This window comes from Bactrocera neohumeralis, chromosome 2 (assembly GCF_024586455.1).
Source record: "Bactrocera neohumeralis isolate Rockhampton chromosome 2, APGP_CSIRO_Bneo_wtdbg2-racon-allhic-juicebox.fasta_v2, whole genome shotgun sequence".
Taxonomy (NCBI): Eukaryota; Metazoa; Arthropoda; class Insecta; order Diptera; family Tephritidae; genus Bactrocera; species Bactrocera neohumeralis.
In genome coordinates, this window is record NC_065919.1 from 20557440 (window position 1) to 20571727 (window position 14288).

General features: G+C 38.6%; 1 protein-coding gene across 1 annotated transcript in view; it reads left to right on the forward strand.

Moving 5' to 3' along the window:
- LOC126751753 (5-hydroxytryptamine receptor 2A) overlaps window positions 1-14288 on the forward strand; it is a 333176-nt gene that overhangs the window by 315113 nt on the left and 3775 nt on the right. The gene's annotated exons all lie outside the window — the stretch shown is intronic.

The following is a 14288-nucleotide window of genomic DNA, read 5'->3' on the forward strand; positions in this document are numbered from 1 at the left end:
CTAGCGCTGCCAGCGCAATTTCCAAGCATTGGAGGCGGCACCGAAGGTATTCTCCGGAATAGCTTTGAGAGCCGAGATGCATGCTGCTTGGATCCCCTCTGTCGTCTCAAAATGCTTGCCTTTCATCGGCCTTTTCAGTCAAGGAAACAAAAAAAGTCCGGTGGGCCACATTTGGGCTGTAGGGCGGCTGCGAAAGCGTTGGGATGCCGGCCTTGTACCCAAAAAAGGAGGTGTGAGCGTTCGACCCTTCGTTTGAGTCTCCTTGAAGACTTACACTTAAAACTTGGCATTAACGGTTTGTCCAGGAGGAAGATATTTCATTATGGATGCCAAAAACGAAAATGAGCATCGTTTTCACTTTGGATTTACTCATTCTTCCCTTTTTTGGGCGAAGAGACACCTATGTGGGTCACTCGGCATATTGCCTTTTTGTCTTTATATGTAATTGAACTCTACATGTAATGGTTTACGAAGCCGTGAACCACCAGTCAGAACTCCTGCATTCAATCTTATCCTCTGGTAAGATTTTTAACTTTACTCCATGGAAACCGATACGACAATGTCCTGTTAGAACGATGTAGAGACTAGCCTTACTAAGGGCAAAGAGCTCATTGAATCTCTACGGATCAATCTTGGAACAGAATGATCTTGCTACAGCGCATGAATCGATGCTAGCTTAGCGCTGACCAAGCTTTCGCGAGGCCCAACTAACCAGCAGTGGAACACGCAATGAAAAGTGAGTACCGAACTGCTTCTATTTCTACTGATAGGAGAGCTATGGTGCCTTTCCTTGCCAATCAATTACATGCGATTCCACTGTAGCCTGACACCCATACTTGTTTTATCATAAAGAGACTCAATGTCATTGATAACGAGCTTAGGCAATAATTAACTAGCTCCGAACGCATGGCTACTGGGGTCAAGACTAGTAAAAGTATAAAATTAAAGCGTGCTAGGGTTTCCAAATGCTCAGGCAGTTGTTTATTTAGAAACCCAGATTCTCTGAGTCCGTTAGTAGCTTAAGTTATACACCTTCCAACAATATCATTGCTAAACCAACCCAGCCTTATTGAGACCCCCTTTTAAAGATGATGTTAAATAAAAGTTGATTGCGCAGTGAAATTGAAGTGCAAAATAAAGTCTTCACCAAACTGTACTCAATGGACAGGCAGTGCGTATGAGTAACATGGCAAGCCACGCAAAATTGAAATTCTTCTTGCTCGCTGTGCTGGATTCGAGGGTCAATGGCAAGCTGCTTGAAGCTCACGATGAAGTTGAATGAGATAGAGATACATTTACTGTTCGCTAGGCGAACAAGTTGGCGATTTCGCGCTCAAATTACGCACTTCAATGGATTCGCATTTTTCTTTGGAAATCTGGTGGCATGAAGGTGTGCAATTTTTTCGTTGTTTTTATTTGCGTTCATAAGATGAATGAAATGCCAGCGCCGCTGCCTGCTATCAGTTATATATGTATGTTGTTCAAAGATTTTTTTGTGGACTCGAGGGACCGTTGTTGTGACTAAGCACAGCCCCAAGCGGTGTTACATACAATTGGCTTACTTTAAATGTGGTGATACAGTAAATGAAAGCATTCTTAGCAAAACTTAATCTTGCTTAAAAAAAGTTACTTTAAGTTAACAAAGTTTCATTATGTTACTATTGGAAGAAACAAAAGTGAAATATTTCGACTTTGATGGCTAACTTCGAAAAGCACAGAAATTACAATTTACTTATGATTTAAGCTTTCGAAAAAAAATCGATTTGAGCCAATACCAAACCGAGTGTCGTACCGTGATAAATAATCTTAAAATCAATTTCCTAGTTCTAACTAGGTAACTTGATAAAAAAAAAATTGTCTTCTTAAATATTTCTTTTTTCGACCTAAACAAAATTCAAAAGCATTTAAGTCCGCTTAATTGAATATCCGACAAAGAGCTGCACAAACAAGTTGTGTAAATCAAGACAATGAAGCAAGAAGGTGCAACAGCAACCAGCAACCACAACCAAAACCACTAAAGCCGAATCAAAGTAACTCGATGTTCAAGAGTATGGCAACCTGTTTGATTATACTGGTTTGATTTACTTTTTTCTACTCCAACACTGACTCTTCTCATAGCTTAGATTATAGGTAGAATAGTTACCTGCTTTTCCTTCACCCTGTGCTTATGTTGTTTGGTGTTTGTTGTTTTGCTGACCTTTATAGCAGAGGATTTTGTTTGTTTGTCATGTCGGGTCGTTTTTGTCTTTACAACTTGAATACCGAAGTGGTTGCAAAAAGTTGGTTGGATGGTTTATTGGTTGGTGCCGCCTAACCAAATAGCTAGGAAGACTGAGAAGTAGGTAAATACTTCACAGTGCAGTTCCAAAGCTGATAAATATTCGAAAGAAAGTAATTTACCACTTTGCAGCATGCTTTTCCATACATAAGTTTCAAAAGCATATTTTGAAGTAATCCAAACCGACTCCGAATAATTCTTAAGCCGATTCCGAATGACTTAGGCATATTCATCAGACAAGAGATGGTTCATTGTTTGCCTGGAACCCTGCTCTAGACATTTCCTGCTGTCTTCTCGATCTATCATCCCTATCCTGCGGGGGTGTGCCGCCACCAGGCAGTGACCAGTTAGTATTCCCATCATGATTCTACAGTCTCTTCTATCGGTTGTCTATAAGAATTTTGTGTACTTTAATGACTTTTGTAGTTTTACACCCAGGTAGCTCGTTTCATGAGGTTTTGATTTTCTTTATCATGCTTCTGTCGATATCGTCGTATAGGCAATGCATGAGTTTCCCAATGTTGATCACGTTTTCGGATGTTAGTCGTACACAATTTTTGGCAATCCCATCATGATTCCACTATTTCATCGGTTGTCTATCAATGTTTGTGTACTTAAGTAATGACTTTTGTAGTTTTACACCCAGGCAGCTCGTTTCATGAGGTTTTGATTTTCTTTATCATGCTTCTGTCGATACTTGTAGCAACACTTTGCACTGATCTTTTGCTTTAGTCGTACCCAAGACATCTGCTGGCCGATAAGCGATACGGTGTTACTGTCTTCATTGCTACGGTACATATAAGGAATAAAGTTATACGAAGCTCACACTAAATTCGCAAACTTGTCCACTTATTCTGCAATGGAAGATGCCTTAACAGTTGCCGTAGGGGCTTGACCCGCGCAGCAACACTTTACACTGCTGCCTTGCTTCCCAAGACACTGCTGGCCGATAAGCGATACGGTGTTACTGTCTTCATTGCTACGGTATAAGGAATAAAGTTACACGAAGCTCACACTAAATTCGCGAAGCAAACTGGGGCTCTTCTTCTGCAATGGATGGTGGTTTGACTCCAAGGACGCAAGCAGTCAAAATAGTTGCGCTTGTGGTATCGTCGATAAATTGAATACGTCTTCGATGCAATCAGGGAATAATATCTTAAAGCGTTCAGGAGATGGTTCCGCTCCAATCAGATTACAGCAAGTACATATGATATTTACGAAAGCATAACTGCTTATAGAGGAGTGATTTGCGTGCACTAACCGGAGGCATATAGGTACGGTGACCATATTTTCAAAATGAAAATACAGTACACCTTTTTGAACCCTCATTTTATAAAAAACAAAAAACAGATACATTAGTTTATGTTCATTTATTTTGAGAAATACATGTACATATGTTTTTTTTTTCATTTACATTATACATGAATAAAAAACATAAAAAAGTCTTCACACATAACAGAAGTCTTCGTGACTAGATAGTAAATAATAATTTACACAGTTTATACATACTTTTCAGCGGAATGTATTTTTTTAATCAAATCAAAATTATTTTTTAAATACTCTTTGAATTCTAGGCAGCTTAACTCGTAGTTGACTTTGATAATTAAAATCGATTTTATTGTTTCGGTTTTAATTTTGGTTTTTTCACTTGTCCACATATTGTTAAGAATAGAAAACAGCCTTGCCATAGGGGCATTAGACCCGGGCAAGTTCAAACAAAACTGAACAACTTTTTAATATTAGAAAAAGAAATTGTATTTTCTTCAAAATGTTTAAAAATTTCCAACCACCTGTTTTGAACATTGGTTTCATTTTCGTTCCATTTATTAAACTTGCTAGGTGTTGCATAACTTTTAACGCAAGAAAATTCATCAAATAATTCGTTATCTTTTATATTGATACCATTTCTTTTTTCTAAAATATATGAAAAACTGGCCTCCACTTCAATCCATGACGGTACTCTCTGTAGTAGTATCTATTTTAAAACCCGAACTTCTATGAATGCACTGTCCCACAGGCTTAGGTAGTCAACACAATTGATATAAGAGTTTTTTGTGCATGTTTGGAATTTACTTACATCAATTAAACCTTTCTGTTGTAATACTGTAATAGAGTTTTTAACTTCTAATGGTACAAAGTTTTCTTTTTTACATGCAATAACTTTGTTTTTTAGTACATTTATGAGGAAAGCTGTTTCTATCATTGAAATTGTTTGCGACTCAATTTTTAAAATATAGCGGGCTTGGTAATGCCCGAATAAAAGCCAAACTTCAGCGCAAGGATTTTCAAAAAAATGTTTTAAGACAGTTGGACACTTTGGTTGTAACAAAAAATATTTTTTGAGAGGATCGAAAAGTTTCAGAATCCTCTCTATTGATGGCTTCAAAGTGAGCCACCTAGTTTTACTAAATCCCATTAGTTTACAATATTCGAAGTTTAAGTTTTCACAAATATCTTTAAATTCTGCCACACGGACTGTGTAAATATTAAAGAAAGAGTAGATCTTTACAACAATGACTTCGATGTCAATTGGAAGACATTCCACAGAACATTGTATGCAATTATTTAAAATGTGGGCAGCACAATTAATTCCAATTAATGTTTTACCAGTGGCATGTTGAAGTTTTGTGAAAAGGTTGTTTTTACCCCGCCTGGATGCACCACCAAAATTTGCGTTCGTATTGTCTGCACATAAAGCTAGCAATTTTCTTTCCAATTTAAATTTGTTTAACAGCTTTAGAATATATTCACTCAATATGTCAGACGTTTCGCCAGGAATCTCATCAACTTCCAGAATTTTTACTTGAATTCCTTTGTATTGAGTGAAGTATCGAACAAGAATTGGACATATTTTTGTACTTCCATGGTTTGAGCAGTCAGAATATATTGAAATAAAATGTACCCCTTCTAAATCCTTCTCCAATTCCTTAATGGCGTTGGCTGCAAGCACATTGCAAATAATGGCTTCGCACTTGGTGCGTGCGCATGAATATTTTTCATCAAAACAGCTTTTGATAAGTTTATTTGTGCAATCATTTGAGCGAAAAGAATAGTTGTGTTGAATCGTATGCTACGCCCATGTTCCTTCTGTGATGCATGTCACTTTTCGACAACCATCAAGCGATTTAGATAAGTAAAATGCAGAAATGGTTTTACTACTGGCTGTAGAAATATCAGCGCGTTTGTGTTTATTAGTCTTTAAATGTTGCAGGATATCCAGTTTGCCGCTATTTGCAATGGAAAAAACTGCCATACATTTAACGCACTTTACTTCACTGGCTCTTGTTGCTTCTATTAAGAAGTTGAATTCTTTTCGAAGTTCTGTATTAAAAACACACTTTCTCCTGGGCGCCATTAAGCTAATAAACAATTCCATAAATTTGATAAGTCCACAGTTACAAAGGCATTTTTATTTCAACAAATTTACCTGAAATGGAAGTCCAGCTACATAAAATTTGTGCAGATTGCATGTGCTTGAAGCCAGCTTTAAATTAAGCATTGCCAATTTCTTTTTAGTTGTGGGATTTCCATGATAAGCTTTCAATGAACAGCTGCTTTTGTTTACGTTTTGAATGCATCGCATTGCCAACCATAGTCACCACACCAACGTAGTGCATTCTAATTATGGCCTTGCCATAATTTCGAAATAATGAATATATTTTTACAAGCGAGATGAGAAAACGAAAATACTTAAATGGCACTTTAAAGTGAGGAGCAATTTATCCGACAAGTTAGTACAGGCAACTTACTTGCTTAGAAAACGACCTTAAGAGTGTTAGCAGGTTTAAATGCGTAAGAAAATTTACAAACTACAGTACAAAAACAGTAAATTTTTCAAAAAAGAGTACTTTTTCGCATTTTATCGTACAAAATAATTTACACAGAGCAAAGCTTCCAAAAACAGTACTGTCCTGTATAATACAGTACGTATGGTCACCGTACATATAGGCCTCACTTCGATGGACGACATCAAGAGGTAATCTGTTCTTTAAAGGGAGTTCAGTGTTCTAACACAACTGAACCTTCTTCGTCTGCGTTGCTCTACATACAGGCCATCATTCCGGCCGACTAATTGGATAGCAAGTTTACATACTTTTAATTCCATTTCCACAACAGTCGGGTTCAAGTAATCGGAACGAACCCGATTTTTATCCGGCCAATGTCTGTCAATTCGGCACCATTACTCGAAATTGCTTAAAGCAAACATCTCATCTAAGTTTCTAATTCCCATTTGCGGAAAAAGAGCACGAACACAATTTCATTTCTCTGATTTCCAAATGAATTTTTCATGGAACTCATATCGCAACAAATATAATGCATTGTGTATCTAAAGAGCTCTCAACTTGTTCTAAATATATTTATCGTCGATGTTAAGTTCACAGACATCTAAAAATATGTGTTATACTATATTTTGTACGTTTGTTGTGGAAATAAATGTTATATAAACGCATACAAAGCCAAAGTTATGTTGCTTCAATAAAATGCATACGGCTGTGGCGCGTGAAAGTGTAAACACAATGGCTACGACAGACTGCAGCGGCACGACAGTGAACTGAAAACGTCGTTGTTCATCTTACTGCATGTACAATTTGAGAAGCAACAACAACACAATGGCCGGCATGTACACAAAACAACGCAGTTGTCCATTTTGCATGTACACAATTTCGTTGTGGCCATACTAATACCTTTCACTTCAATGAAATTTTAATATTTTGTTCAAAGTGAATTTTTTTATGCAAAAAATAAGTAAATAGGTAAATATTTTTGCTTTAAATTATCACTTGTTATTACAAATGATATAATAGAGCTATAATATAGCTATTTTATGCTTTTATTTGTAAAATAACATCAAGTTTGTTAGAGCTGTGAATAATTTTACATTTTACATATTAGTGGCATCACCACTCTACCTCCTCTTTCTATCTTCCATTCTACTGTCAACTCTACTGTCGTCGTACTGTCGTTGGCAAAAATAGGAGCAATTTGAAGTTAGCGAGAACGACAACTGTCGGCCTGCAGTCGTGTAGTCATGCAGCTGTCAAAATAACACTGCCCATAAGAACGTGTGTATTTTAATATTTGACAGATGTAGTTTGCAGTCTGTCGTAGCCATTGTGTTTACACTTTGACTTGTGCGCACGAAGTAAACGTTTGCAATTTGTTGAAAATATGGTATTTATGCTGCAGGAGCGGTGAGAGACAATTAGCACTACATTATCACGCGCTCTTCGGAATACATAACTGTGTATACAGTTGATAGTTTTGACGCAAAAATATTGAAATGATATCACGTGGCAATACTTCGAATGCAAACTAATTTTAATTATGCTACTATGAGCAAAAAATAGTAAGACTTTGTTCATATCTTCGAACAGCATCGCGCAACCAACGAAGAACACTCAAATGTATACCTTGTTGACAGTTTGGCCGGTCGGGAGGAATTCACAGTGCACCACCCTTCGATAATCGAAGAAAACTGTCAACATAACCCTGATTTTTGACCTTTGACACGGTTTTTTCGTTTTCAACTCACCTTTTCCACGATACTTGGCCGATTAGTCGTTTTTTTCGGATCAGATACGTGCTCATCCTAGATAAGAAGCTTTCATGGAAGCCTAATATCGAGGATAGAGCAAGATATTGATTACTTTGTAGTGCAGCAGAGGAGCCATTGGCAAAAGGTGGGGTCTTTTATCAAAAATAGTCCCTTGGATCTACAACAATATAGTCAATTTCACTATACAGGGTTTGTTCGGAAAGCAATAGGACTGATTTTCTTCCAACGCGACTGTAATTCGGAGCGTGCACGCACGCTTAGTGCTTTCCTAGGTAACAAATGAGCGACTGCTCAAATGTCTCCGAGCACCTGGAGAGTCGGAACAAACATTTTTGCTCAACGTATTTCTGTGAGTGGTGCAAGCCGAAAATGCAGCGTTCGTTAGAGCAGAGGTACGCGATTAAATTCTTTGTTTCTTTATCGATAAATCTGCAACAGAGACGTTTGATTAGATCTAGATCAGGCTTACTCAGATGTTGCTTTAGCAAGAAGTGATGTGCTTTGATGGCACTAGGCGTTTTTTGAGGGCCGGGAAGAGATCGTCGATAAATACCGGAAAATGAGCAAATCCAAAGTGAAAACGATGCTCATTGTCTTTTTTGACATCAAAGGCATCGTCCATCAAGAAGTTTGTCAACCAAGTTTTACGTGAAAGTCCTCAAGAAACTCAAACGAACGGTAAATCGGATCCGACAAGACATCGCAACCGATTGGAAGAAGCACCACGACAACGACCCGCTCACACCGCCTTTCTTGTGAATAGCTACCTACCTAACCAAGGCAATTTCTATTTCATCTCCCGTCTTATAATATTTGCTTTGCATTCCCTTATAAATAATTAAGATATTCAATATCTTTCACATCCTGTCTTTTTCCTTTGCTATTACTCGATTATTATTTTTAAATCGTACTTTATTTTTATGATTATTTTTATTGCTGCTTAATGTACTAAGCCATCTGCACACTTCACTTCACGCCTTATTTTTCTTTTTTTCTATTTTTCTACTTCCACTCTTAGCTTTTCTACTTCTTCGCAGCACTGACCATTGCACATTATTTTTCATTTGAAGTGATTTTTTAGACATCACGTCTAAGTATTTTCATTTCCTTTTCGCCTTCGCTGTCTTTGTCACTTTCTTAAAGCTTTAAACGTTTGCCTTTCCTTTGTCGGTGTCAGCGCACGTCTATCGATTTATTGCGCTTCGCTGCTGATCGAATTTGTTGTCTTGCCAGCTAAGCGTTTTCGGCAAAATCTATCGGGTGATTTTTTAAGAGCTTGATAACTTTTTTTAAAAAAAACGCATAAAATTTGCAAAATCTCATCGGTTCTTTATTTGAAACGTTAGATTGGTTCATGACATTTACTTTTTGAAGATAATTTCATTTAAATGTTGACCGCGGCTGCGTCTTAGGTGGTCCATTCGGAAAGTCCAATTTTGGGCAACTTTTTCGAGCATTTCGGCCGGAATAGCCCGAATTTCTTCGGAAATGTTGTCTTCCAAAGCTGGAATAGTTGCTGGCTTATTTCTGTAGACTTTAGACTTGACGTAGCCCCACAAAAAATAGTCTAAAGGCGTTAAATCGCATGATCTTGGTGGCCAACTGCCCATGCATCCTGAAAAATGCACTGTTTGGTGTGGTTTGTACGCTGGTGGAATCATTGGACCGTATTTTTTCAAAGATGCTGTTGGACGCAACGTTACGGTGAATGGCGATCGCTATCGTTCGATGCTAACAAACTTTTTGTTGCCAAAAATGGAAGAACTGAACTTGGTTGACATGTGGTTTCAACAAGATGGCGCTACATGCCACACAGCTCGCGATTCTATGGCCATTTTGAGGGAAAACTGGAGAACAATTCATCTCAAGAAATCGACCCGTAAGTTGGCCACCAAGATCATGCGATTTAACGCCTTTAGACTATTTTTTGTGGGGCTACGTCAAGTCTAAAGTCTACAGAAATAAGCCAGCAACTATTCCAGCTTTGGAAGACAACATTTCCGAAGAAATTCGGGCTATTCCATATTTTTTCTTATTCGACACAGTTATAACTGACAGTTCAATTGCTTCGTTTGGATTGTTCTGCCGTTTTCTTAGCAACTTGTGACTTGTGTTTTCGTAATCGTAAGCTTTATAAAATAACTTAAATTATACATAGAAAGCAAATAGGTCAAATTTAAAGCACATGGCTTTGCAGGTTGTTGCAATAGCTCTTACTCGATACTGTCCAAAGAAACAGTAACTGTTAAATAAAAGCCTTGCTTCTTTACTTAATTTTATACAGATACTTAGACAAGGTTAAATGGTAATTTTAAGCCCCCATTTGTCAGTTCATATTCAATTAACTTAAATGAAATATTCGTGGGAACTGAGGCGAAAATCTTGCAGAGCCCGCAGAGGTGATCTAGTGACTGAGCATACTAAAATTATGGTGGAAACACTTCTCCAGCCTGCTGAATGGCAGTAGAAACATAACACCAAGAGATGGTGAACCAAATTCTCTTATCGATGACGATGGAGTGGACGTTCCGTTGCCCGACCATGAAAAAGTTCGAATAGAAATTATCCGTCTGAAAAACAACAAAGCGGCAGGGCCGATGGATTGCCGGCCGAGCTATTCAAGCCAGCAAAAAACTGATAAGGAGCATGCATCAGCTACTTTGTAGAATATGATCGAACGAAAGCAAACCCGAAGATTGGAATTTAAGTGTGCTCTGCCCAATCCACAAAACGGGAGACCCCACAATCTGGCTTAAGGCCTGTGGTTTTAGGCCCGGAAAATCAACAACTGACCAGATATTCACCATGCGCCAAATCTTGAAAAGAGAATCGACACACACCACCTCTTCGTCGATTTCAAAGCTTCTTTTGACAGCACGAAAAGTAGCTGCCTTTATGCCGCTATGTCTGAATTTGGTATCCCCGCAAAACTAAGCTGCGTAAACTGACGTTGAGCAATGCCAAAAGCTCCGTCAGGATCGGGAAGGGCCACTCCGAGCCGTTCGATACCAAACTGAGGTTGCAGACAAGGCTACTGCCTGTCGTGCCACTTCTTCAATCTACGCCTGGAGAAAATAATTCGAGCTGCAGAGCGGAATAGAGAAGGTCTCAACATCCGCGCCGTTAGTTCTACTTTCTCCAGATTGGATAAGGAAGTGAAGCAAATGGGACGAAATATCTCCTGTCGTCAAACAAACAATCGTCGTACTCACAGTAACTTCAAAGTCGTAAATAATTTCATCTATCTTGGAACCAGAATTAACACCAACAACAATTTCAGCCTTGAAATCAAACGCAGAATAACTCTTGCCAATAGGTGCTACTTCAGCAATTTAGATTTAAAGTCCTCTCTCCACAACAAAGACCGAAGTCACTCATTATTCCCGTCTTGCCAGATGTTGCAGAGACATTTACGATGACAACATCTGATGAGTCGACGTTACGAGTTTTCGAGAAAAAGGTTTAAAGATTTCTGCGGAAGATTTATGATCCTTTGCGCATTGGCAAGGTCGAATACCATAGTTCAGCGAATTAAGAGACAGCTGGTACGCTGGCTATGCCATGTCGTCGGAATGGATGAAAACACTCCAGCTCTGAGAGTATTCGACGCAGTACCCGCCGGAAAATCTGAGGAAGACCTCCACGCCGTTGGAAAGACCAGGTGGAGAAGGACCTGGCTACACTTGAAATCTCCAATTAACGCCAAGCATAGGGAAGGACGACTTTCGCTACGCTTTTTTGACTAAATAATTAAATTTGCATTGAAAAAAATTCTTACTTCTTTTGATGTAAATGTCATAAAATCGTGAATCGCAAAACCGCTTTACCAATTGCTGAACTCCGCATATAATCCAAATGCACAAGGTAATAAACGTTATGGGAAGAGCAAGGGAAATAATGGAATTAAAGCCTTTACTTCAATGCTGGAAGAAAGCAGATGTGGGGAATGACTGTGCGAATGTAAATATATATTTGCAAATATACAGTTATACAAAGACACATATAGGTGTGCGTGCAGCATAATTCATCTTCTCACAGCGTATGAAGGCTGACATTTTTAGAAAGTCACTAAATTCATCCAGGTACCATTATGCATTCACTCACTTGCCTGCCGCATTATGGAGCTTACAGCTTTCGCATGGCCACTTTTATTGCTTCGCTACAGCAGCAGCGCGCTTATGAAATATTACACAGTTTGAAAAGCGCCAGAAAATGTACGATTTTTTCTTTTTTCTGCTGCTGCTGTTCTATTCCTTAGCTGTGAAATGTGTGACGGCCACATTGCACGTGCCACATGCTGCTGCCGTTGCAGGCGCATTCGCATTAATATTGCAACGTGAAAATAAAGTTATATACATAAATATATATACATATAAGTATATACAAGTATATGTGAGTGTTTGTAGATATGTATGCATGTGTCTGATTGCCTTCTTAAGCTGTGCGTTGAACGTGCTTCTCAGCGAAAAGCACAAAATATTAAATGAAAATGTAGAGAGCTGCTTTATGCTGCATCGTGCCAAGCAGAAAAACCCGCCAACAATAATAACAAAAGCAACTTCAACGTCTTAGCTAAACTGAAGTCCCTGAAAGCGGCGCTGCGCTTGTGGCACTTATGACTGCTTAGTGGCGCCACTCATATTAAGCTTGTCAAACAAATAACAAAAAAAAAAAAAAAAACAGCAACACCACAAATTTATTCTCGAACAAATCTGCAGTGCAGACGCTTAAAGAGATTTTTTCTTCTTCCTTCCTCTTAGCGCTACATTCTCGCATTCTGCCTCTCACGTAAGCTGTTGGGATCTGCAACAATTAAATATGTTTTCTATTCTGTCCTTGGCGACGTTGCTAATTGACATTTGCGCTAAGTACGTCCGCGCGGACACAAAGCTCTAAACATATCTGCGAGCAAAAAACGTAAAAAAACGCAGTCATTGCTTAGGTGTGTGAGTCTAAAATTGTTTCAATAATCTGGCAATGAGAAGAAGCAGAGATTTCTTTAAATGAAAAATAACACAAATTAGTCTCAAATGCTTTAATTAGAAACTTACAGTTATCATTAGGAATCCACTCGTCTTGTTGCTTCGGTGAAGTCACTAACCACCTTCTTTTTCTTTATTGGCTACACTTGGAATCTCCAATTGGCTGGCGTTCTTTTTTTCGCTGTTTGGCGACAATTGGAGATTCCAAGTGTAGTCCGGTTCTTCTCCACCTGCTTTTTCCAAAGGAGTGGCGCTCTTCGTCTTCCTATGCTTCCCCCGGCGGGTACTGCGTCGAATACTCTCATTGTTTTCAGCCATCCATCATATCTCGTACAGCTCATGGTTCCATCGACTGCGGTATTCGACGTTGCCAATACGCGAAGGACCATAAATCTTCCGCAGAAGAAAGCCATCTACAATAGTATTATTCAAACTATTGCGCATCTGAAGCTTTAACATTTTTTCACCGTTGTTGTTCTTTGTGTATTCTATCCTAAAAGTACTGCGCCGGCTTGTTGGCCAAGAATAAATCATGCAAACTTTAGATACTCAGTTCTTTGTGAACCGTGTAGAACCATATTGAATCGCCCAGTGACGGCGCTTTGTATCGACATAAACAAATGGTAGAAAAAAAGATGCAAGATCTGGCTTTTTAGCTGGGTAGGGCAAGATCGCTATTTTCCAAATAGTTTTTAGCCGTTTTTGAAAATGAAGCCAAGTGTTGTTATTATTTCCCCGTGTTTAGTAGCAAACTTCGGTCGTTTCTCGACAATCGCTCACTTCAATTGCATGAGTTGTTGTCGTTAGTGTTCCCCATGAATGGTTTTATTTGGTTTTATGAGCTCAGAATACAACACGGCCTTCTGATCCCACTAAATACAGAATATTACCTTGCTCTCATGGCAACTTGGCTTTGACGTTGATGTGGCTGGTTGATCAGGTTTCACCTATGATATATTTTAGAATTTTGGAGTGGATTTAATAAAACCATTTTTATTCATCAAATTGCAGTAAAAAAAAAAACATTTTTTTCTGAAGCGTTCAAGCAGCATTTCTGAAATGCAAAGTCATATTTCAACGTCTCCTTTCAAATATCTCCCAACTCGCTTGCTTTTGTCTGGCTGCCTTTTTGAAATTGTTACTTGAGTTACTCCCAAAAATTTTGCGAGCTATTCTTGTCTTTGCGACAATCTTCAACGAGTAGTGCTTTCAGCTTCTATTTTTCAAACGTTTTTGGCCATCCAGGACGTTCTTCGTCTTACAAGCCAAATTAACCGCCTTTATTACATGCAAAACACTTTTGGCACGTTCGCTTAGCTAGAGCTTGTTTACGATGAAATTCCACCAGCAACGATGATTTCGGCTGTCGCTTTTATTATACTAGGGTATTACAGAATAACTCCACGAAAGAACTGTATCGGGTACAAAGCTCGAGATATTTTATACCATGTTCCGACAAAAATTTTAAGCG